This window comes from Tamandua tetradactyla, chromosome 8, assembly GCF_023851605.1.
Source record: "Tamandua tetradactyla isolate mTamTet1 chromosome 8, mTamTet1.pri, whole genome shotgun sequence".
NCBI lineage: Eukaryota > Metazoa > Chordata > Mammalia > Pilosa > Myrmecophagidae > Tamandua > Tamandua tetradactyla.
The window spans coordinates 25484926-25510712 of NC_135334.1; the positions used below are offsets into that span (position 1 = coordinate 25484926).

A 25787-nucleotide genomic window follows, 5' to 3' on the forward strand; every position below is an offset into this window, starting at 1 on the left:
GGGAAATAATAATCAGCAAGACAGGTAGGTTCCCTGCCTGCCAATAACTTAGAGTCTAATGGGATTACAGCAAGTAAATAAACAATAATACTATATTATGTATGGTAAATGTGGGGAGAGGCACTGTCAGGAGGTGAAATGTTTGCTGTTTAGCATATGGTGCAATAATCATATATATTCTGTACCAAAATTAAAGTGGGAAGGATTATGCCAAGTAAGATCAAGTGTGAGTGGAAAGCTTAAAGATGCAGTTTAGACATTAAAATATGTGAATTTCTGAGGTATTTTAGTTATTTATTTGTATAAAGGGGTAGAATATTTGCAACCAGCCTGTCTTGGCAAATCCAGGATAGTGTTTGTTGTGTTTTCAGGTTTCTGCTACTTGTAGAGAGCTGTTATTACAAGGAATAGGTTTTTTTGTTTGTTTGTTTTTTAAATTTACTAGCATATAATAAAGACATAACAGAATTTATTAAAAGTCTGATATACTTTAGAAATTCTGAACCTTACTCCCGGTTTTTTGATGGGAAAAAATAAACCAGAAGAAATGAGTAATGGTCCATGTTCTCAGTGTAGATATTATTAAAAGACCTTCTGTGCTACTGGAGTGCTGTGGATTCTCTCTCTCCAAACACCACTTGGCCGTGCTTTGTCACAAAAGCTGATCTGACAGTTTCCCATAGATAACTCTGAAATGGGTGTACACCATGACTTTGCATAATAATTGTATGAGTTTAATGTTGCTGAGGTCAGCTTCTGGACACCTCTGCAAAACATTAATTTAATAATTGGCCCTTTTAAGTTGCAGTCTGTCAGCAGACCACATCCTTTGAGGCCCCAAACAAAAATATTGCAGTGTTTCAGTGTATTAATCTGCAGAAATCAGTGATTCACAGGCCGACAAGGGTAGTGTAGTTGAGCTAACAAGCAAAGATGCTGGAAAATAATAAAACGTTTCCTAGAAGGGAGTCTGCATTCTGGTCCACCTCCTTTCTGTGGCTGTGAGGCTATGGCTAAAACGTCTGAGATGGTGTGTATCCATCCAGGATCTTGTTAAAATGCCAAGACACCAATACTTGAGGAGCAAGAAGTTTCCCTTATACCCATAATATTATCTTTTTCCTCCATCCTATCTCTCTTACCTCAGGGCCAGTTTTCTCTTTGGAGGCGAAGAACATCTGGTTAGCCTTCACTTACAAAATCATTTCACCAACTGCTGAAATGATTCAGTAGTGCTGAGTAGTGCATGTTTGAAAAGTACTTTATGGCCAGCTACAGTTTTGCAGCTGCTGTGTGTGGCAGGAAGAAGAGCACTGAGCCGACACCTTTCCCTCCTCTCAGAGTAGAAAAGCTGGGTTCTTCACTTCCAAGACTGCTTGATGCAATTGAACCACACATGCAACAAATCAATGCAGTCTAGAGTACAGATGCAGTTGATCTATATCGTTTGTCTTGTTTTGACTGATGCAGGCAGAGGAAACCATTAGATAACTTCTTGGTTAAAACAGCTTTGTTCTAAAAAGGAGGCAGTGATATATTTGGGGATGCATATGGCCAAGGCTCGAAATGAGGTGGGTAGTTACCAATCTGGGCAACATAATAATCAATCTCTAGCTAAAGCGTGTTACAAAAGGAGCTTGGTTCTTTGGAACAAGCCACATAATGTTAAGATTCTTTAATAGTTTATTGGTATCATTGAAAGATATAGCACACTAACAGTTCTAAATGATATTTAAATGAAAGCTGTGCCATTTATGAGTGGTATTTACCTGTACATTTTTCTAGAGCTATGAAAATAAATCAGACATCAGGCTAGTGGTTTGTTTTTATTTCTTTTACTCCCCCCACCTTTTTTTCTCTCTCTCCCAATTCTCCATGAACAATTCTGACTATCTGATTTCTTTTACCGTTTCCTTCCACTGCCTATAGAACATTGTTGGAAAACAGTGCTTCTCCTGTTGCTTTCTAGAATCAGCAGCAAACTGAAGTGTGCGCTTGAGGTAGATGTCAGCTTTATACTGCTGCTGCCACCAGGCTATTGAAAGGCAGAATTAATCTCAAATTGGTAAAAATCATTAAAACAAACAAAAATGGTCTGAACACCCCCTATTCAGGAATAAAATGCTCATTCCAAAATGGACTAAGCAGAATGCCAGTAAAGAAGTGATTTTTGGACTAAGGCACACTGTTCTAGTTTGCTAGCTGCTAGAATGCAATATACCAGAAACGGAATGGCTTTTAACAAGGGGAATTTAATGAGTTGCTAGTTTACAGATCTAAGGCCGAGAAAATGTCCCAATTAAAACAAGTCTATAGAAATGTCCAATCAAAGGCATCTGGGGAAAGATACCTTGGTTCAAGAAGGCCGATGAAGTTCAGGGTTTCTCTCTCATCTGGAAAGGCACATGGCAAATGCAATCAGGGCTTCTCTCTCGGCTGGAAGGGCACATGGCAGACACGGCGTCATCTGCTAGCTTACTCTCCTTGCTTATGGTTTCATGAAGCTCCCCGGGAGGCGTTTTCCCTTCTTCATCTCCAAAGGTCGCTGGCTGGTGGACTCTCTGCTTTGTAGTGTTGCAGCATTCTCTGCCCTCTCTGAGTCTCTCATTCTCCAAAATGTTTCCTCTTTTATAGGACTTCAGAAACTAATCAAGACCCACTCAGATGGGTGGAGACATGTCATCCCCTAATTCAGTTTAACAACCGTTCTTAACTAAATCTCATCAACCAGGGAGATGATCCCATCACAGTCCCAAATACACAGCATTGAATAGAGACTATTCTACCTTTGAGAAATGGGATCCATATTAAAACATGGCTTTTCTTAGGGGGCATACTTCCTTTCAAACCAGCACACACACATACAAGATGATTATTGCCCATTATTTAGTGGGTGATTCTTTGTTCTGAGGCTAGGTTTGCTGTTTGCTGGAAGCTCATAACAGATCAATAGTAATTTTGTTATGGGCCAGATGTCAAAACAGGAATGTGCCCTCAAATCCCACTGACTTACTGTGACAACTAGTATGCTAGAAAGCTTTCAGCAATCACACATTTCTCAGTGCTTCTGTAGTTCTGTTTTCTTTCATCTGGAGCTTAATGCTATGTATTGTTAGCTGTGATTCTCCTTTTTTCCTTCCTCTATTACATACTTCTTTTGATTGAGAGTAGTAAAACCTCCTTAGAACTCTCCCCTTTTCCCCATCCTGATAATTAGTTGGGTGTAAATTCTGTACCATAACTTCTGATTACAGGTATCATTTTGATATAATAAATAAATCTGTGATAAGAAAAGGGTTCTTTTGGGAAGCAAGCTAGCAAGAAACGTTCATTTTTTAGCTCCTCTGTAATCTAACTTTGGAGTTTTAATTTTGAGCTGATAAAGATTTGAGATTTAAGCTTTTTTGATGAAAGGGGATTTCAGGGGTGTGGATCTGCCCCATTACTTTGGTATGTTCTTCTGTATCTCTTCTGCTTCTATGACACTCTGGTTAACTACCATTTTTTGGATAGGATTAGGGCCTTATTCCTTAGTCAAGGAAACTTTTGTGTGTGCTGATTTGTTTTTGTAGAAATATTCAGAATAAATCAGATGGAAACAGGTGGCATTTTTTGGCAGATGCAGTTTGGAGATCTAATTTAAATCCATGTCAGTTTCTTAAATCCAGAGAGAATTGGTCTTGGCCTTGTGTCTTGTCTATCTGTGACTTTTTTCAGTCTTGCTCGAAACAGGAAAAGAAAAAAGGAAAACTCTTTGCTTCTCTGGTTTGTGAAAGGATTGAATAAGTTCAGAATTATGTATTCAGTAATGAGATAGAGCTTTCCATTCCACCTTTGGGGCAGGTCATGCATGTCTTGCCATTGCCCTATCTTTTGTAATAAAAATATTTGTATAAAAATATTTCGGTGGGAAGAAACATTTCATCCAAGGATTTAAATTCTCTTATAATTTATTACTTTGCCAGATTTTGTTGTATATTAGAATATACAATCCTCGGTGCTGCTTGGCAGCCTTCACCAAGACATTTTGTCCACTTTTCTAGAAGAATTACTTGAATTCTATTGTTCTATTCCCGGTGCTTGCTCAAAGCATTGAAGCTGATAAGAGTAAAATGAAGAGAACAGAGTTCAAATCAGACTTAGATACAGGTACGTTCTGTAGTGGCTCTTTAGTTTGTTTATTAACCACTGAAAGATATCCCCCCCACCCCTACCCTAAGACAAAAGCTAAGTACAGTATTTACTGCATCCCAGGCTCTATGTTAGAAGCAGGAGGAGACTACATAATTAATTAATAAATCAAAAGTCCCCCCCATTAAGAAACTCAGGACAAAGCTGTCATATATAGAGGCACTGCTACCATACAGTTAGGATTCAATGGGGGATGCATATGCATGCATGCTTCTCATTCTCTTACTTGTGTTTTCCTTATAACTAAGTGCAGATATCCTTCTTATAACTACGTGAAGACATTGCCAAATCATGGGACAGAGAAGCTAACTGGTCCACAAAGACTTAAGTTTAAGACTTGGAGTAAAGGCACAGAGCTAACCAATTTCATTTATTGCCGCATTATTACTACCTTAGATGTATTTAAATCCAGAAGAGTCTAATTATGTGACAAAGTGACTTAAGAAACAGAGCAGAGAGTCAGAAAGAGAATCTCAAAGAGGTCCCCCAAACATGAAATCCAATAAATGGGTTGGGGGTCAATATGAGATGCCCAATCGTGATCTGAAAGCAGAGCAGCAAAGAAATTCAAGTGGTTGAATCATGTTTCCAGAAACACTATTGGAAAGACCTCTAAAAATATTTACCTAAATATTCTTTTAATTTAAATATTAAAAACTATAAACGATTTTAAGAATTAGGAAGAAAAAAAGAACATGGGACCCTCTTGCCTTTTTGTAACATATGATAACACATAAACTGAGCTTTCCTTTATGAGAAATGGGTAGTGGGTGGGTCAGTGAAAAAGATGAAAAAGAACAATAGTGTGTCAACTTCAGAGCTCCTATAGGTTACCACTCTTTGCAGTGTCTTTGTAGGGATGTTTAAATAGTACTGAATGTCGTTTTCCAGGGGTTTTTTAGTTTCTTGAATGTTGACAATGCGCTAAGCTTTACTCAAACCAGGAAACGCTGGTCCCCATGAGGGGCCAGCAAATTGGCAAGAGGCCTGATAGTAAGTATCTTAGGCTATGTGGGCCATACTCTCTGTCACAACCACCCAACTCTGCTATTGTAGTGTGAAAGCAGCCATTGTAAATACCTAAAGACCGTGGCTGTGTTCCAATAAAACTTTACTATGATTTAAATTTGAATTTCACATAATTTTCACGTGTCATGAAATATTATTCTTTTGATTTTTTCAAGCCATTTAGAAATGTAAAAACCATTCTTAGCCTTTTGGCTGCATTTGGCCTGCAGGCTGTAGTTTGCCGACCCCTGCTCCAGACCCTTTAATGTTTATGCTTGCCAACCTGTGTTACTGGTTAATTTTGAAGCTTTGCCACATTATTATTTAATTTGGGAGCAACTGTGCGAGAAAGTGAAACATTTCATAATAATCCTCAGAGAATTGATACTCAATAGAATTCAACTTTTCAGAAAAAATCTTTTAAGGAAAGTGGTTCATTCCTTTTTTTGTGGGTGGGATGCATGGTTGGTGTCCTTAAGTCAGGGAAGGGAGAGGTGAAAAGAAGCAGCAACAATAAGGGCCGTTAGTGACCCAGTCCTTGCTGGGAAGCAGCACTGTGATCACCTCATTTAATCCTCACAAGGTTTCTGAAAGGTGAGAACTATTCTCATCCCCATTTTATACAGGAGGACGTAGGCTTAGAGGGTTAAGAAATTGCTGAAGAAAACACCATAAATGGTGGAATCTGGATTCCACCCAGGTTCTCTGACCCTGGGTAGGTAGCTGGGGTAGGGAAACACAAATCACTTGTCTGACTTAGAGCACTAAACTAGCTCCTTGCCTATGGTGAGGCCTCTCTACTTGTTATTAATTTGTCTGTAGCAAAGGGGACAGGTGGGGTGATGAGGGATGAAATAATAAGGCATTAGGGGATTAAAGAAAATGATATCTTTGACAGGGGTTCAGTTGAACCTTTCAGTCAACCTATGTCTTGTCAATCCAGAACCTACTTTTGGGAATATAAAGAGGACTAACAATTAAAAAAAAGTCGAGAGAAACTCATGTATTTAAAAATGTAGCAAATCATAGACATAAACGACCCAATGTGAAGGTCTTTACTACTGAGTTCGTGAACTCCCATTTTATAGCTAGAGTGTCGTCGCATTTTAGAAAGCTGGAGGACATTTTTTGACTCACTGCCAGTCATTTACTTAAAAGATCTTAGCATTAAAATTACTTATTTGAAGTGCTGGCAGGCTAATAAATTTAGGGGGCTATTTTAAACATTGTCAATCTAGAATGTAGTCCTATTAAAATCATTGAGTATTTTCTAAGTGGAGAAGTCCCTGTCTTCCTGTCCATGGCTCACAAAGGAACAACATAAAAGCATCCTAGAATGTCCTCTGAACAACATTGAACCAACTGACATTTGTGCACAGTATAATTCTCTTTGGTAAATAATTTCCTTAGCTGTACCACTTTAAAAGGCAAAAAACCCCAACATAATGACAGGGAAACGGATATATTATATTTGGAACGATACCTTAAAGATCCTGGGAACCTTCTGGGTTTGCTAATTTGTGCTTATTTCTGCGAGTGATTGAGGATCCTGTGCGACTTGAAATGTTTGCATTTTCTTCCTTTTCTTCATTTCTTGGGATCCTTTTCCTGCAGCAGCTTGGGTTACCTTGAATTAAATTGGTTTATGGCATGCCATTTTCGGTAAAACTCTGCAAAAGGAATGGTCACATAATTCCGAAAGGTTTGCCCTTGGAGTGATTTAGTCATGCTGGATGATAGCTGAGGAGGCTTATTGACTTTGAGTTCCCTTTGGAACCAAATTCAGAAAGCTGTGCACTTCTGTAGCACCTGTGAGACACTCACTTGAATAGAGCTACTGAGAAAAGCATTTCAGTTATTGGCATTTTTCCTGATGCATTTTGTATGTGTCTATGCCACAGGGAGAGATGCGTGGTTATTGTTGAAATATTATCTACATGGCTTTGCTCGAGAAGGAGAAAAGACACTGTATAGTTGTAAGCAGATGGAATGCCATGTTGTCTGTAAAGGCTTGGGGTCTCTGTGTCTGTCCTGCCAAAACACCCAACACATATATGGCTGCAATATTTGGAGGCCTGTGCTGGACTTCCAGAGCCCATAAAAGGGATCTTGAACTTGACAAGTTGGTGGTTGGTAACCATGATTTAGAATGCTATTTAAATACTAGTGTTCACCTGGTTTTGACCAGGAAGATAGGCTTTGACCATTTAAATAACTGTGCTGTGTGAATCCAAGATGGGAAGTCAAAATCTCAGAAATCCACGGAGTTAATTTTTTATTCCTTCTGAACAGATATGTTCTTAGCTTCACTAAAAATTTGTGTGGACAGATTTTAGTTTGTCATGTGTGAGCTGGGCCTGTTGCATTTGTCTAAAGGGAGCAGTTTTAAGTAGGTGGATGTGTAATACCCTTAGGCTATCAAAGCTACCTTATTCATTTCAACAAATCCCTTCTCATATAACAACATTGCGAGAAGTTTGAGTAATTGGTTCTCCTGAGCAATACACATACTGGAATTCTTAATCATGCCGAGAGATGGGCTTCTATGGAGAACTACTGTTTCCTATTCTCAGGCATTTATTAAACAATTATTGATCAAGGGTTTACCAGGTGTCAGACTCTAGGTTGAGATGCTTAGAATGCCAAGAGGAAAAAAGGCAGAATCTCTGACCGCATGGTCCACTAAGGAAGGCAGAGCCCAAATGGATAATTGTAGCTCATACATTCATTCATTAATTGAAGGCGTTTTTACTAAGTGCGTGCTAGGTGATGGGGGACAGTGGTGAGCAAAAGCAGACTTGTTTCCTGCCCTGCCCTCATGCTTCTTATAGTCAGGTGGCAGAGCTTAGCGTTACCCAAGTAATCACACCAATGAACAATTATAAAGTGATGCAAGTGTCATGAAGAAGAGCTCTATGGTATAATGAAATCATATACTAATAACATTTGATTTACTGAGGAAATTAATGGTTGAACTGCAATTTTAAGGCTCAGTGGGAGTTAGTCAGGTTAAAAGGGTAGGAAGAGCTTTCCAGGCCAAGAACAACATGGTAAGAGGGAACAAGGTATATTCAAGGAATTGAAAAGTGCCTATTGTGGCTGGGTGCAGAGAGCTGGGTTTTTACTTTATAAGAGATGAGATTGGAGAGTTGGGTAGGGGCCAGAATGTACAGGACACTTCAAGCTGTGTGAAGAAATTGAGATTTTAAACAAGTAGTGAAGGGTAACATATTCTAGTTGTTTTTTGAAAATATCACTGTGGCTACAGTGTGGAGTGCAAGTGTGGATACATATAGATATAGATAGCTGGGAGACTACTGTCTTTGTGGGCAGAGAGGTGGCCAGTGGCTTGTGTTAAGTAAGTGGTGAGGCAGGATGGAGGGAAATGAGTGGAGATGAGAAGTATTTAAGAAGTTGAATTCACAAGCTTGATGATGGGTTGCATATGGGCTGTGAGGCAGAAGGATGGTCTAAGGATGATATAGTCAGAGGCCATATCATAACATTTTATACTGACATGTTAAATAACATGAAATAAACCCTTATGTTCTAGTTTGTAAGCTGCCAGAATGTGATATACCGGAAATGGAACACCTTTTAAAAAGGGAATTTACTGGGTGGTGCAACAGTGGTTCAGTGGCAAGAATTCTCGCCTGCTGAGATGGAGACCTGGGTTCGATTCCAGGAGCCTGCCTGTGCCAAAAAAAAAAGAAAGAAAGAAAAAGAATTTATAAGTTACAAGTTTACAGTTCTAAGTCTGTGAAAATGTCCAATATAAGGCAAGTCCATAAAAATGTGCAAACTAAGGTGTCCAGGGAAAGATACCTTGGTTCAAGAAGGCTGATGTCATTCGGGATTTCTCTCTTACATGGTGACATCTGTTAGCTTTCTCTCCAGGATTCTTCAACAGCTTCCCCAGGGAACAGGGCTCTGTGTATTCTGTTGGATCTTTTGGTTCTGGTGGCTCTAAAGCTTTTTCCAAAATGGTTCCCTCTTAAAAGGCTCCAGTAAGTTACCCCGCCTTGAATGGGTAGAGACACATCTCCATGGAAACCATCTAATCAAAGGTTACCACCCACAATTGGGTGGGTCATATCTCCATAGAAACAATAAAAAAGATCCCACCCAGCAATATTGAATGAGGATTAAAGAACCTGGCTTTTCTGAGGTACAGAACAGATTCAAATTGGCACACCTTATTTTCTGGCACTTATTTTTTGTCTTTGAGAAATAAAGTTGTACTTCTTACCCCTTATGCTTTTAAAAATATAAATAAGGTGCTGAGTGCCCTCAGTTGTGATTTCAAAAAGAAGCAATCCCCTTTGCCCCCAAACCCATGGAACTGTACAACACAAACAGTGAACCCTAAGTTAAAACCAGTGACTGTAGTTAATGTACAACTATAAAAATATGCTTTCAAGAGTTGCAACGAACGTACCACACCAATGCAAGATGTTAACAGTAGGGTTATACCACCCTATGCATGGGAATCCTGTATTTTATGCATGATTGTTCTGTAAACCCACAACTTCTCTAATAGAAAAATAAATAAATAAAAATTAAAAAGAAAAAGAAGCAGGCCCAAGCCAGATGACAAAATCAAAGTAAAATATTTCCAGCTATGTCAGCAAAATGTAAAGATCCCATCAGAGACAAACATTTGCTTCCTTCTATCTTCCCTGCTGATTTTGATTCAGAAAATTTAAATGATTTTTCTCATATCAGAAATGAGTTAAAATACTAGGGAGTCTTTTATTCTTCATGAACTGAAGTCAGAGTAATTTATTTTATCTGGGGGAGAGTATTAAATTAGCTGTCAACTGTGCTACCCAGGTGGATGGCAACTTTTGAATGAAATGACCAAATCTCTGGGCCTGAGGCATTTATTTTCATCTCTGCTTTCCACTGAAAGAGGGAAAACATGAAATGTTGAGATAATGGTACTAAAATTCCAAGTAATTGCTTTTGTGAGCTCAACTCATGTTCACTCATATTAATTACTGAAATGTGATAACCCCTTTGTTTTCTGCTTAGCATGACTCTGAATGCAACGCACAGAGCTATAAATCAGGTAGGCGGTTTCTCTCTAGGCAGGCAGGACTCCTTTGCTTTGATGTTGGCGGCTTAAGGCTAATTCCTCAAGCTTGATGGGTTTATAATTCAAGGAGATGTGATTTAATGTTGATTGAATTTATTTTTGAGACACATTAGAGGAGGAGAATTTTTCAAAGTTAAAACTGAAGTTTTGAGGTAAATCTGAAATTTAAAAAAAAGAAAGAAAAGAAAAAAGACAAGACTTGTCAGGGTCTCCAAACACCCAAATTTAATGACCTCTGTAGGTAAGTCTACATGTGCGCTGCATCTTCACCCAACAGCCAGTGGCCCTGAGGGGAGTGACAAAGTGAAGTGAGAAAACCAGGGAGCTATGTGGTTTTTGTGAATAAGCTGTGCAGTTAAGAATGTCGACATCCCCGCTCCCTTTCTCTCTAAATTTATTTGAGATTACCTTCTTCTCATAGTAACATTTCATTCGTGGTTTTTCTTACAAGTTGTTTTCCAAAGGTTACTCTGTCTGGTATCAAAACATTTTTGATCAATCATTTGAACTATAGAATGATGGAGGAACCTGGATCCGTTTCATCCGACTTCCTAATGCATGAACTTCCTGAGCTGTCTACTCAGCCATCACAGCCATACATTGAGTGAGCGTGTATTGCATGCCAGGCTCCACTCTAGGGTTAGGGGTTAAGCAGAGAACAAACCAACTGCTCTTTGTCCTCATGGGCATCCTGCTCTGGATGTTACTAGTAGTAGTACCATCCAAAGTCACATCTTCTCTCTCTCTCTCTCCACTGTTAACTCAGTAGAGTTCAACAAAAATGCGTGCTTTTGATGAAAATTTTTCTAAATTATAATACACAATTCTCTGCTCTTTTTAAAAAAGGTATGTTGAACTCACTTTTCCTTGGGATCTTTTCGAATACTAGTTAATATATTTTGCTTAGAGACCATTAATATGAATTGGTCATTATAAGCATTCTAGACCCAGAGAGATTGCTATGATTTTTGAGTTCTCAGGAATTTCGTTTGTTTTTCTTTTCTCTTCCTTTGCTCTCAGCTTTTTGTTTTTCCTCTTTTTAACTTTTGATTCAGCTGTCTTCTGGAAAACAAGATAACTAAGAATACTAGAAGTGTAAAATTATTAGAAGTGAAGGCCCACTCTCCTCTCCCATGACTTAAGTAAGGGAAGAGGTGTGTGACATTTAAATGACTTAGATACTTCTCTGTTAATTTTCTGACACTCTGAAGCTTTGGGCTTGTTGGATCCCTGCACTCATAGATGAGTTACCACTAAAACTGTCTTGTTCTTCTGAAAATCCTTTGAGGCAACAGATTCTTTATTCATTGTAGTACAATATTTTATAATTTTATCCTTTCTGGGTTTCCTAGCATGTGCTCACATGCTTATACACACCCCAGAGCTAGTTGTTTATTCTGTATAGCTGAGCTTTAGTGAGTGAAATCTTGAAAATGACATTTCTACATACTGTCAGCTGTATATTAAGAATTATAACAAAGCAAGGAACAGTGAAAATAAGAATTGAGGAGCTTATAGACAATTGCAAGACTTCTAGACTGGATACTAGATTACATGAACACACAGCATATTGATTTGGGGAATAAGAGCTATATATAGTTCAGATTCAAGCTATAACAGATGGGGGTTCACTAGCAACAAAGCTGATGACTTCTAGGCACAATTCCAAACTCTTAAAAAAAATATCACCAGATGCAAGGACTCTTGCCACTCTTAATGGTTTTACTTTTATATAAATGAGTCCCATTTCTATATTTTCTCCCAGGCCAATTATCCTGAAGGCATTATAAGAATTATTATTTTATTTTATTTTTCATTTAATGGATATACTGCCATGTGATAGTAGGTTAGTTATATTGGGAAAGTTGGCTCTTTACTAAAGGAATCCATAAATGTCCAGGTTTTTTAAATGGCTAGATATTTTAAACTTAAAATTCACATTCCTCTGAGAACTATTTTTTTCTTAAATATTTGTACCCTTTTCTTGGAATGCTTTCCAAACTCCTTCAATGAAGGTAGAGCCAGACATTTTCATTTACTGGTTCTTTGATATAACCAGGTAGACTGAAACATACTCCCTTTAGTTCTTCATATTATCTCCTTTAAATCCATTCCAGTTCAGTATAAATATATTTGCTTTTTCTTTAATTTTGAATTAGCCAGGTAATATATATATATATTTTTTTCCCTTTAAAAATATTTTAGAAAATGCTAATGTTCCCCTTTCATTCTTCATAGCTAACCTCTGTTTTCTCTTATACTCTTTCATCTACCCTGTATCTGCCCATCCATCTATATCTGTATCATCTATATACCTATCATCTATCTACATCTATAGCTGTCTAATGTAGATGTGAATATTGATACAGATATGTATCTTATATCCATAGAAAATCTGTGTTGTAGCATAAGTGATATCATACCGTATTCATCACTGTACAGCTTGCTGATTCCACCAACAAAATTCTAGAAGTTTGGTCATGTTCTAGTTTGCTAGCTGCCGGAATGCAATATGCCAGAAACAGAATGGTTTTTAAAAAGGGGAATTTAAGAAGTTGCTAGTTTACAATTCTAAGGCCAAGAAAATGTCCCTATTAAAACAAGTCTACAGACCTGTCCAATCTAAGGCACCAGGGAAAGATACCTTGGTTCAAGAAGGCTGAGAAGTTCAGGGTTTCTCTCTCAAGTGAGAAGGCACATGATGCACACAGGGTTTCTCTCCTATCTGGAAAGGCACATGGTGAACACGGTCAGGGTTCCTTTCTCATCTAGAAGAGCACATGGTGAACATGGTGTCATCTGCTAGCTTTCTCTCCTGGCTTCCTGATTCATGACGCTCCGTGGGAGGTGTTTTCCTTCTTCATCTCCAGAGGTTGCTGGCTGGTGGACTCTCTGCTTCTCGTGACTATGTCATTCTTCTCTGCTCTCTCTGAATCTCCAGCTTTCTTCGAAATGTTTCCTCTTTTATAGGATTCCAGTACACTAATTGAGACCCACTTGGAATGGGTGGAGGCATGTCTCCACCTAATCCAATTTAAGATCCACTCTTGAGTGAGTCACATCTCCATGGAGATAATCTAATTAAAATTTCCAACATATAGTACTAAATAGGGATTAGAAGAAATGGTTGCCTTTACAAAATGGGATTAGGATTAAAACATGACTTTTCTAGGGTACATAAGTCCTTTCAGACCAGTACAGTCATGTACATTTTGTTTGTTTGTTTAAGTGCTGCCATTGTATTCCATAGCATGCAGAGATCTCTGTTTATTTAACCATTCACCTATTGATGGATATAGAGGTTGTTTACAGATTTTTCATACAGTCAACTGTGCATCAATGAAGATTCTTGTGCATGTGTCCCTGGGCACATGTTATGAGAATTCCTTTAGGCTGTATACCAAGAAATGTTATTACTGTACCATAGAGGATGCAAATTTAAAATTAAACTGATATCTTTTGCTTTATTTTTTACTTGAACTTTCTATTAGGAACTAGGCAACTTTTTAAAAGTAAAAATCGGTGTAACGCCGAGCCAAGTGATGAAACAAAATATGGATAAAAAATAAAGATGGTTTAACTATACCCTCCTTTGTTCCCATGCCCTTCCTACCTGCAGCTTTCATGGAGTTTTAGAGCAGGTTAAATGAAATTGCTTAACTTCCATGCCTTGGGAAACACAACAACGTTTTCCTGCTGGGCCTTATACTGGCTCTTGCTTTATCCATCAGATTTCTCTTCCCGTTTCATCTTAGTTTATCTTTGTAAAAGGTAGGGGCCCAGTCCTGCCATTCCAGCTAAAATTATCCAAATTTTAAAAAGAACTAAAATAGGCCAAACCATCCAGGCTGTAGAGAGTCCCAGAGGGAGCAAAGGAAAGGAGGGGAGGGTGTGTGAAGAAAAGAGTATTATGGATGAAACCAAACCTGATGCAGCAGAGGCACAAAGGCTTGTCCTGACTGAAATAGAGAAGGGGTCATTCTCCTGACATAGAGGCTTCTGCACCAGGTACACTGAAGGGAGGAGATGGTGGCAAAAAACCCTTTGCTCCTGCTTCTGCTCCTTATACCACGGGGGCGGAAAATAAGAGGGAAAAGGATTACTTAGCAAGCCAGGACTTAAGCTGGGGAGTGAGGCTGCGGTGTGAGTCCCTCCTCTCCCTGCCTCTGAAGAGAGATGGGAGGCATATTTGGGTTGACATTTAAACTATAGAAGCCAAAGGGTTGGGCCAGGGAGAGGCTGAGAGTCAGAATTTGGTTTTTGTGTCTTGGTACCACTCTTAATTGTGATTAGTTTTCTTTCCGTTTTTTTTTTTAATGTGAGAAGGACTATCTCAACCCCATGGGCAAGTTGAGGTTAGATTGCGTTTTTCTACCATCCACTAATCACAGAATAAAATAGTCCTGAAGTGCAGAAGAGAATTCATGCTTGGGAGATGCCTAGTGCTGCTTGATAAGATTTATTTTCTTTTTAAAATGTCAGTGTCTGCTGCCTTTCCTGCAGGTAGCCCTCCTGCCTTCTTGTCGCCTGAGTCCTTCAGTATCTTAGGTCGGGTGGCATCTGTTCCCGCAGAGCTTTTCCTTTCTCCAGCAGAAAGCTGGTTTGTTTGGCTGACAGATGGGGTTCCTGCTTGGGCCTAGATGTGCCTAGTTAAAGGGTTTCTGTTTGAAGCCTGCAGGTGAAGCCCAACTCCACACAGACCCCTGCTTACAAAGTTCCCTTCATGGCCACGTAAAGCAGTAAGGAAGTTTTTAATTGACATTGTCTGCTGTTAAGAGGGCATAGTATGGACATCTTTTGAGAGGGTTTACTTTATCTTTATATGAAGTATTGGGCTATCAACTCATTGGATAATGCAGTAGGTTTGCTTTGGGGAAGAAAGGTACATGTTATCATAGTTTATTTTTTAGAATCTTTGCAGATAAAAACTCACTCTGAAACCACAATCCTCAAAACCTATGTTGCAGTCTAAAGCAAAGCTTAAACGGTTTGAGTGATGGGTATGGTTAAAATAACAGTATTTAATGCCCAAAGCACATCAAATTTGGGTGAAGAGGATGCATTCTGCATAATGCTGGGAGATGTCTCGTTATGGTGTGGTTACCTAGCAACAAGTAGAAACTGTATGAAAATGAGGTGCTTATCTGTTGTTGGAGTGGGTGCAATGAAACTTATTACGCTAGCCTCTTTTGCTTGGCATGTTATTAAAATCACAGCTAATGTGGAAAGAACTTGAGCCTGTTCCCATTTGATACAGAAGCAGTGCTAAATGCAGCTTCTGTAAAATGCCAATGCTTTGGTCAGGAAAATAGAAACTGGCAGTCTCCTGCAACACCCATCATAGATACGTTACAGTTTGATTTATACTATCAAAGATTTATTAATAAAAGAGCAGACAAAATCTGTCATGGAGACTTAAGTAATAGCTGGTTATTTAGATTTTTTAGAAAATTCAGAGAAGCATTTATAGTTTCATCCATAATAATAGGATGCAGCTCTATTTTTCATAACCAAGTTGTGTTTAACTGTCTACTGAGCTTATCTGTGAATTCTAGCCATAGCCTTCTTAAGTTCAGTTTATGGAACTAGGATGCATTGTCACAACCCTTAAAGATTCCATTTTATTTAGTCACTTTAAAACGAGTTGCAAATCTTTAACACTATATACTGTTAGATATTTTGAAATCGAAAAGCTTCTTATCTTAAGTGGTATCATTGTGTTTTATTGTTGTTGGTCTGTGCTTTAGGACAGTATGCTTTACTATAGCTCTGTTCTATGAGTTCTTTGTATATAGTTCAGGTAGCTTCATACTGATGTCTTGTTTGATACATATTTTTAAAAAAGTCATTCCAGTATACCTGCCTCTTCTGGGTGGCGGCTTGCTTGTGATCCTAACAAGTTATTGCACCAGTTATCCCAGAGATGAAGGAAAGTTCAAGTACTTTTTCTGCCCATCAAACACCTGCGATGACACACAGAAATCTGGCATACAGAACCAACTCTGTTAGTTGTATTCTGACATTACTTCTGGGGCTTTGGAATGTGTTTATGTGTAGCAGATGGAGCTATTAGTTAGCTGTGATATCTTGAAGAATTGCTTTCCCAGGTAATCAGCTCTGCTCATTTAGGATGTCGTTTCCCCACCTCAATATGTCAGCTCAAGAAGCAGGAATGATTAATCGCTGCAACTGGACAGTACACTAGAATAGCTCTGTAAGGGGAACCAACCCCGGGTGCTCTAGTACAACAGGGAGTTTGGAGTGCTATGATGCAGAGCAAACAAGATGGAAACAATGACCAGGATGCTTCCTGAAGCTTACCTGTCAGTATATAGAGTTGCTGTGGCAACCTGAAGATTTGCAATTCATAGGAAGAGTAGAGCGAGACAAAACCTTAAGTCATGGCTGTCATTACAGTGGAATGGGTGCCACCAACACCTGGCAACCTCTATTACTTCAACTTGTTTCTTTTCACGCTTGGAGAAATAAAATGCATAAAAGATTAATATGCAGAGTAAACCATTTGGTAAAAAAAGGTATGTGTTCTGCATATCAGATGAGTAAAAAAACTTTGTTTCCTTCTACTTTAATCAATATTGGTTAATAATGTTCAAAGTGATGTTACCACCATACTCTTGATAGAATAAGAATTATGATGCAAAGATAAAGGTAACATACAGCATTCTGTTCCAAATTAAAATAAAGGGATAGGTTGTTGTGAATGTTTAAAATTGTAGTCCATGCTGGAAATGTTCTTCATGTATCAACCTAAGGCATGTGCCCTCTCTCTACTCCATACCCCTCTCTTTCATGTTACGTAACAAGTTCTGAATTTTCTTAGGTCTTAAGTGGAAGTTCGGTACACTCTCACTGGATAAGTTTATCCAGGTGCAAGTACAGTACATAGACGTGAGTATAAAAGCTCACCACTGAGGATTTTTTTCTGGGAGTGGGGAGTGTGGGCTACTCTGGTCTTTAAATATGGTCACATAATTTATGCATATTCTGTACTTTAGTAATTTCTTGGCCATGTAGGACTTCCGGCATCAAAATATCATTATAGTTGTCCTCCTTAGGTGTTCACTTAGGAATGTTGGAGATTGATGGCTATGTAAATCAAAAAGTATTTAGCTTTTACCCAGTTGTCACTAAGGCTTAGCTTTTGTCTCAGCCGTATTAAAAAAGCATAAACATAAAAAAAAAAAGGCAGCTTGTAGCATTTTCTAGGTTTATATTTTAGTGTGTTTAATAACCTGTTTTCATTTTTTGCTGCAGAAGAAAATGTTTTTCCAATATGTATTTTGAAAACAGTTCAAACTGAACTTTGCTTGGGATTTTCTGAAGTGCAGGATTTTTTTAAAGTCGTCTGTTTCTGAATGTCAAAAAAATGTATAGTTGCAGTAAAACTATAGCAATCAGTTTCTGACAGGTGCATTGGGTCTGAAATTAAATCTAAAGGATTGATGTGTTAAAACACATTAAATATTTAATATCAAAGATCAGCCTATTATTTTTCCTTCATCTTTCTGAAGGGCACAGTGAACTATCCATGGTGTTTTTAAAGAGTTGTACTTGTAAAGGGGTCTATTCAATTGAAACCAGTATGCAGACATCTAGGTTATGGCTAAGAGGTTGAGAAAACAAATGTGTTCAGCTTCTACATGATAGCTTAGCTGCCATGTTGTCCCTGTTGAGATGAGAAAGGGTTTTGATTGGTACGTTGCCGCTCACTGCTGCTTTGGGCATTTCTTCAAACCAGTATAGCATTGTAATTGGAGGTCTTCTTCTTGAAGATGGAGCCTTTTATTTTTGTAGCTTTCCAGGGAGTTGTAATGCCTGCCTGCTTTCTTTTTTAATCAGATATTTGTGAGTTGCGGCTTTGGGTCAAATGAGCATATTTATACCGGATTTTTACACTATTTTAGGTACCTTGAGTATTATGTTTAGATGGAAAACTATCCGGAATAGTCTGCTTTTAGGAAATAGTCTGCGAGAGAGGAGTGTTTTCAAGCGTATGTTGGATTTGAGAGAAAACACTGACACCTATAATTTGTAACCCAGTTCAAATTGTTTACATTACTTGAACACACTTGTGGATAAGGGGATTTACATTACTTGAACACACTTGTGGATAAGGGGAAACCTGCTTATTTTAAGTTTAGTTGTGTAATTTTATTTGTATGTCCAGATGTCCTTTAATTTATTTTCTAGGCAACTAATAACATTCGCAAGATTTTAAAGTTAATTGCCAGATTTTAGTAAGGATTTCCATGATTGGTGGAAGAATACCCTTCGGGCATAACCCTGTGTGTGGATCTGTGACAAAACACTAATTTTGATTTCAACTAATCATTGTACAGAAATATTTAAGATGGAGATCTATCAAATCTTATCTATCGAAACGTGACCCCTTTTGTATCTGGCAGGCCTCATGCAACAATTTTTTTTTCTCTTTTAAGTGATCTCTGAAGCTGTCAAGTTCGTTCGAGTGAACCGTGCTTGAGGGAAACAGGCTCAATTTTCTCTGCCAATGCATGCTGCTGATGACATATTTTTAGAATTAGCTTTTTCTCTCCCCCCACCCTTCTAGAAACTGAACTTTTATTTAAGCTCCCTGCTGTTAACATTGGAGAGAAAGTTTCCTGTGCCAATGTTTGCCCAAATGGAAGGAAATGTTTGCGTTTTGTATGCAGTGTTCATAAACTTGATGAGTCTAACAGTTTGGCACCGCTGGTGAGCACGTCTGCTTGGAGTTCTGAAGGGCAGGCAGAAGGAGTGTCGAGAAGCACTGCAGCTCCTGTTACAAGGCATGGCTCAGACATTCTGCCTAGGGGTAGGAGGTGAGGAATTCAGAATTCACTTTGCTGAATGCTTTGAGGGTCAATTCTTAGGACACAGATCTCCAGTTTTGCCTGGTAGTTGTAAGTAAAAGCATAATTTTTTCCCTCGTTCATTTGGTTAAGGTTAGCTCAAGTCTATAATTGACTCGATTCCTCCTGGCAGTATTGTTTTACTAAAGCCGTTTGGCCCTCTCTTTCTGTGGTTTTGATCTTAGTTGTGAAGATCTTGTCAAAATTTACCAGGGTGCATTAAGCTTTTCAAACTCTGCTTTGGAAACTGGAGGCTCTCACATTACATATCTGTAACACATTATAGACACAGTGTAAAAAATTGTTGCAATTTGATTTAACATAAAGTAAAAAAAAATTTATGTGCAATGCAGTGGTCAAGAATCAAGGAATTAAACAAAAATTATCTGTACAAGTGAGTCATTTGCATAGAAAATACACCACTGGATGAAAAACAGTGCAAAACCAGTAGGGAATTAACTGATAAGTGTATGGCAAATGACCTAGACAAGGATCCAAGCAAGAATGATGTGTTCCAAGAACGCGTGTAAGACAATTTATGAAGATGCACTTTTCTTTGGCTCCCATCCTATAGCAGCATTGAATCAGGTAAATGAAACTGCTTTGGCTTTACTCGCCACCAGTAAGCCAAGATGAACACGGCATGGGTCATTAAGATTTACGGCTGAAATGTAAATAATTCAGGACCCACAAACAATAATTAAAAAACCAACTGTGGCACTATGTAGAGTCAGGTCCTCTGGGCCTCTTTGAAGGGGTGACCTCTCCGGTTTTGGCTGGAGACCTGTCTATCTGGGTACAGATGGTTATAAGAGCTTTTTAATGACCTTTTCTAATGCTGGTGAATGTGTCTTTGGACACCATCGTAACCAATGGATGAGGAGGGTGGAAACAGCAGGATGGTGGCAGCTGAGGAATTAAATGTCCTGAATTTGTTAGACATCTGCAGAAACATGCAATTTGTTGGGCAGGAAATTGTAAACAAAACAGACTGAGTCAATTATCAATACACCTGTGACACTCCAGGATGCCAGCTCTAGTAGTATAATGGCAACTTTAAAAGTCCATAGCCCCTGGAGCAACCTGTTGAATATTCCAAAGGAGTGCCAGGGCTGTTGGATGCATCCTTGGCCCATGGGGCCACAGCCCAGCTGACAGCTTTCAACCAGCAGAGGAGCAGGGGAATGTTCAGAATCATCTGGAAGAAGTAAATTCCAAGTGTTCTGCTCTTACTTTTCTCCTTGCTTATGTGACAATCTCCTGTGTGGCTATTTCCTTGTCACATTAAACGTGTTGTTCTAAATTCTAAGTCAGTGGCTCTTAAACAGAAGCTTTAGATGCTGAGAATTTTTAAAAAAATACCTACTTAGGGACTTTTACCTGGAAAGTCGAATTCAGAAGCTGTGGTGTAGGACCCTGATCATATGCATTTTTTAAAAAGTTCCCCAGCTAATTATATTATACACACCTGATTGAGATATATTTTCATGAGTGCCTCAAGATAACACCGAGGAGTGTGAGGTTCTGGGCCAGGTCATGGGAGCTCTCAGACTGAATTCTTTAGTCAAGAAAATCAACTCATGAAAATAATAAAATATATCATTCATGTCTTGGGAACAATTGAGATGAAAATGGCTAAGGGCATAAATGTGCTCCCCTGACCAATCTCTGCCGAAGAGCCAACTGACTCACTTTTAGTTTGGATGCAAGCCACTTCTTTTGATTCTAGCATGTGTTCCCAGCTCTGGATCTTCCCATTTAAGGTCCTTCCTGTTGTCATGTTCACCCACTTTAACTAATAAGATTATTGAATCTCAGGGACTCATTTTCAGGTTCATGGTCAAAGATTCCTTAATTCTCTAGAGTATTCAGTTAATTTCCTACTTGAAAAGACCAGATGGGGTATTGGTTTTATGAACCTGAAAACATAGCTTTCATTAACTGAGAGATTTTTGCAACTGGAAAACTTTGATGATTATAATTTGTAAAAATTATCATGAATTGTTTGATTTTAAAAAACCAAAGGAATATGTCTTTTTTATGGTGTATTTTTTAAAGGCAAGGGATGGCCATCAGAGGAAATCCCCGACACACTTTCTTTTTACCTTCTACTGATATTGGTGAAATAACAAAATGGTAGAAATATTTAAAATTGCTTGTGTGACATCATGTAGAATGAAATGAGCAGACACAAAAGGACAGATATTATATGATCTCACATATATGAAAACTAGAATAGGCAAATTCATTGAGACAGAAGGCAGATTATGTCAGTGATAACCCATAATCTGGCATAAAGTGGCATGGGGAGTTAATGGTTAGGATGATGGAAAATGGATGGTAGTGCTGGTACTAAAACATTTTGAATGTGATTAATACCACTGAATTGTATACTTGGAAGTGGTTAAAATGGGAAATTTTATGTTGTATGTATGTTACCACAATAATTTTTTTTTTTTAATTACTTGTGTGCCTCAGAGTATATAAGAAAGGAGGGTGGGTAGGAGGAAATTGAAACAAAGTGACAGTCTATGAGGGAAGAGGCCAATGGCTGGAAATTATTTAGTAACTGGAGAAAGCCAAATGTGTGTAATTGTGAACCCTATAAAGGCAAAATTGATGAGGAAGAGAATTCTAAGTTTAGAATCTTCAAAGTGGGGAACATTTAATATGCTGTCAGTAGCAGACCACAGCAAAATTAAAAACTCATTTTGGTTTTTGTTAACACATTTACATTTCGCCCCTTGGTGATCTTGTCTCTTGTCTTCAAAAGAATCTTCTGTCATTGTGCATTCATTTATAAGGCCCACTTAACAGTACAGTCTCCTTTACTTCCCTTATGCAATATTCGTATTCTAAATTATGATTTAATGGGTTCCTGAATCTTTTATCTTTAGTAGATTATGATGTTGTATAGTTTATGTAAATATCTGTCTTGAGGTGTTTTAAATACTCGTTCCTCTGAAGTCTCACATTTGAATCTCCTATTGCATTCACTCTGTTTAAATTAAGCCCTAATCTTTTCAGTCCTATTGTGAAGGCCTCACTCTTGGCTTGGGTTTAATGGAGATAGAAATTGGTTGGTTGCTTAATGTGGTATATTTAATTTAATTTTTCAGATGATGATAAACATGGGGGCTTGGGCTGCAGGCTCTTTGACATTAATATGTATGAACCCTGATCTCAAGTATGAAGCAATTTAAAGTGGTACACTGGATGAAATTTGCAGGAGGATTTTTTTTAAAGGAAGAATATTTCTGGTTCACATGCTGCTGTGGATCTTAGTTGAAGCAAACCCCCAATGGCTCATGCTTTCCTGAGGCTAATAGAATTTTTTGGCAGCCTGGAAGGATAGTAGGTCTCATATTTTTCTCTCAGTTCTCATGTACTCTAGGATTTTTCTAAATATAACCTTCTTGACTGTAAATAGATAACATGAAAGCAGTAGACTAGTGGACTGTCTGTTCTTATTAAGGATGATAATCTAAACCACTTGTGTTCCACTCCCCCTTTACCCTGGGTTATACTATGAAAGAAGTTTCATTTACTTGTGTGGATTATCAAAATATACAGAGCATAAGAATTGAGCCGCAAGTGACCTTTGCATTCCAGGATGGGTAAGGCGAATGCTTTTCTTTTAGTATCTTCATAACATCTTTCTTTGTTGAAGAAAGACACCTTTTCATATGTGAAGGGTAGGAGAGGAGAGTGAGCAAATTGTTATTCATGCTAAATTGAACTCCTTTTACTCCTCATGGAATTATTTCTTATCCACTTCTGAATTAAGTATTAATGGTTCAGAGCCATACCATAAATTGAGGTAGACAGATATAAATACAGCATCTTTTGACCACAGGGGTCCTCTGCTTTAAGAAGACTTGATATGCTAAAATCTGAGTTATGTACATCAGGTGTGATGTAGTTAATTTAACACAGTTATGAATTACTTTGTAAAGCTTCACCGCAAGTTTTCTATAAACAGTGAACTCCCTTAGTCATATAATGCATGATTCAATTAAAAATGTTTTGATTTGCATTTAACTTTTTAGGAATTGACTGTCAAGGTGATATAACAGTTTAATGAGCTACTGGGGGAAATTGCAGTCTCCAGCCAGACCGTTTTCAAATGAATTGAAATCTCTTTTTCCATGATGGTTAAAGAAAAACATGTATTGGTCCACATTTTCCCCTAAATGTTTCCTCCTCTCCTGTTTTTCTATAAACACACCTATACTTACATACCTAATAATTTTAAAATATCTTTATATTTAGTAAATAACCTTCCCCAAAGCCACTGGACTCATTAAAAATGCTTTTTTGCTATAATGTTTTAGAAACTTCCCCCTTCTTATCTCTACTGTCAAATTAAATGCAGTTTCCTTTGGCTGAGATTCAGTCCACACAATAATGATCTGACTAGTTTGAAAGAGTCAAAATGTTACATAGCATATTTATAATTTCATTTGTTTATTAGCAGGTCATGTCTTATTGCTTGCCTGGGTTTTTAGATGGTGAGTAAAAATCTACCTGTTTTTTTCTGTATTTGCTTATAATCCTTGTGATTAACCAGCGTGAAGGGGGTCAGTGGCTGCAGTCTCTAAGGGGAGAGCTCAACAAGTTAGTCCTGTGGCTATATGTTGACTCTGAAACTCAGCTGTCTCTGTTCTTCTAGGAAGAATACTAGGATACCATATACCAGATGAATCTAAATAGTGTGGGATGCTCTGTCTCTGGTTGTTGGTTCTAACTGTCACTGCTTTTTAAACGCTGATAAGGAGAGTCTACAAGAATACTAGATGTGATTTGTGCTACTTGAGTTTACTGTTACCCAGCAGATTTATTCATTCCATGTTTACAATCTGAGCAGTTCGCTTCATATCAGGGTTTAGTGATTCTGATGGGCAAAAATAGAAATATATTGTTTCATATTTTTTCACTGTGGAGATTTAATACAAGAAAGCAGCGGACAATTGGCCAAAGTCGCACAGCTTTGAATATGATTCTTGCTTCTCACAAAAATGTGTTTTTGATTATCTCTTCATAAATGCATGACTTGGAGCTAAAATTTTCTGTCAGCATCTTCAGTGAAGTTGTATATTAATAGTTTGACTTGGCATTATCAGTGGAAGAGGTATGCCGTTACAATACTTAAGCCACATGCCAGACATGGCAGGTGCTGGAATAGATAATAATAAATAGAAGGTCTTTGTAAGCTCTATATTGCTTTCTCACCATCATTTGTGTCTTGGGGCTTCTTTTACACAAATACAAAAGGAGTAGCATGAGGCAAATACAGTCAGGTGGATATAAGGTCTGTCAGCTCTAAAATCACCTTGGCTTGTCTTTCTTTCATGTAGCTTCTTCCAGAAAGCCTACCCTGATATCGCAGTTGGAATCAAACTCAGAATTTCCATTGTTCCTTGTTTTCACAACTGTTGTGACAATTTACTTATTTACCTTGTAGGCTTATTTTTTCACATATGCCTTCTCTTCTAGTCTTTGAAAACTCACAACTCAAGCAGACTTCAAAATATATTTAGTTTTTAGCTATTTCCCACAGCACCTAGCGGATGCAACAAATAGATACATGATCTATATTTAATATATGAATGGCTGAATGTTTGGTGAAATTAAATGGAGAGGCAGAATGAAGAGTATAACAATAGCCATCATTTGCTTAGCCATTTACAGATTAAAAATTGCACACGAGTTTTCTCATTTGTTCTTCTCATAATAGCACCATCAGGGAGGAAATATTCCATTTTCCAGGTGGGACAACTATCTGAGACAGGTTGAAAGATTTGCCCAAAGGTCCTGCAGCTAATTGTGATTCAACTGAGAGTTGAACCCAGTTTTTCAAAAGCAACCTTTTCCTGCATTAGATGGCTCTGCTGGAAGACATTCTAGTTCTCTGTCACCCAAGTTTGAAGTTGTGAGTTCCCCTTAATATGCAAATCGTGTTCAGGAGTTCCTCCTTATTAGAGGATAATTGATGCCTGGAAAAGGTCACCAAAGTGAATCCACTTAAAGCAGGGATCACAATTTCATCGTAAGTAGAGATAAAGAGATTTGGTTAAACTTTATGATGGAGAATGAAACTAAAAAGTAGGAATATTATTTTTTCTTATATTTCAAAATATTTAAGCTATGATTGTGACTCTGGGCTAATTTCTTAGAACTAGGTAACAGAAAAATTGTGTGTTGATTGCTTTCCAGTGTAGCTTTTCTGACGAAGTTGAATGATAATGCCACGGTGTCATTCTCTTCAGTGTAAGTGCTTAGCCTGTCTTCATTCTTATAGATTTCCCCGTCTGGTTGTTTTTCGGTCTAATTTTGCCAAATACTTATTGGTTAGTGATTTTTGCTTGTGATTCAGGCAGTCTTTATCAGTTTTGTTGATTTCATGAAATCTTACGTCTTTGATAAGTGTTTCAATTTTATGCAGCAGTCTGTTTTCTTTGTATATGCATGGTAAACCTTCCAGAGACCTTTTAAAAGAATATGTTTCAATGGGTGGGGATAGACTGTAATGTTAATTGAGTGGGATTAGTTTTATAAGTTATCAGTGTATTAAAATTTAAATGTCAGAATGACTTTTGCCTCCTTACTAACTGTGGGAT

General features: G+C 38.0%; 1 protein-coding gene across 8 annotated transcripts in view; it reads left to right on the top strand.

Moving 5' to 3' along the window:
• CADM1 (cell adhesion molecule 1) overlaps positions 1 to 25787 on the top strand; it is a 360723-nt gene that overhangs the window by 76125 nt on the left and 258811 nt on the right. The gene's annotated exons all lie outside the window — the stretch shown is intronic.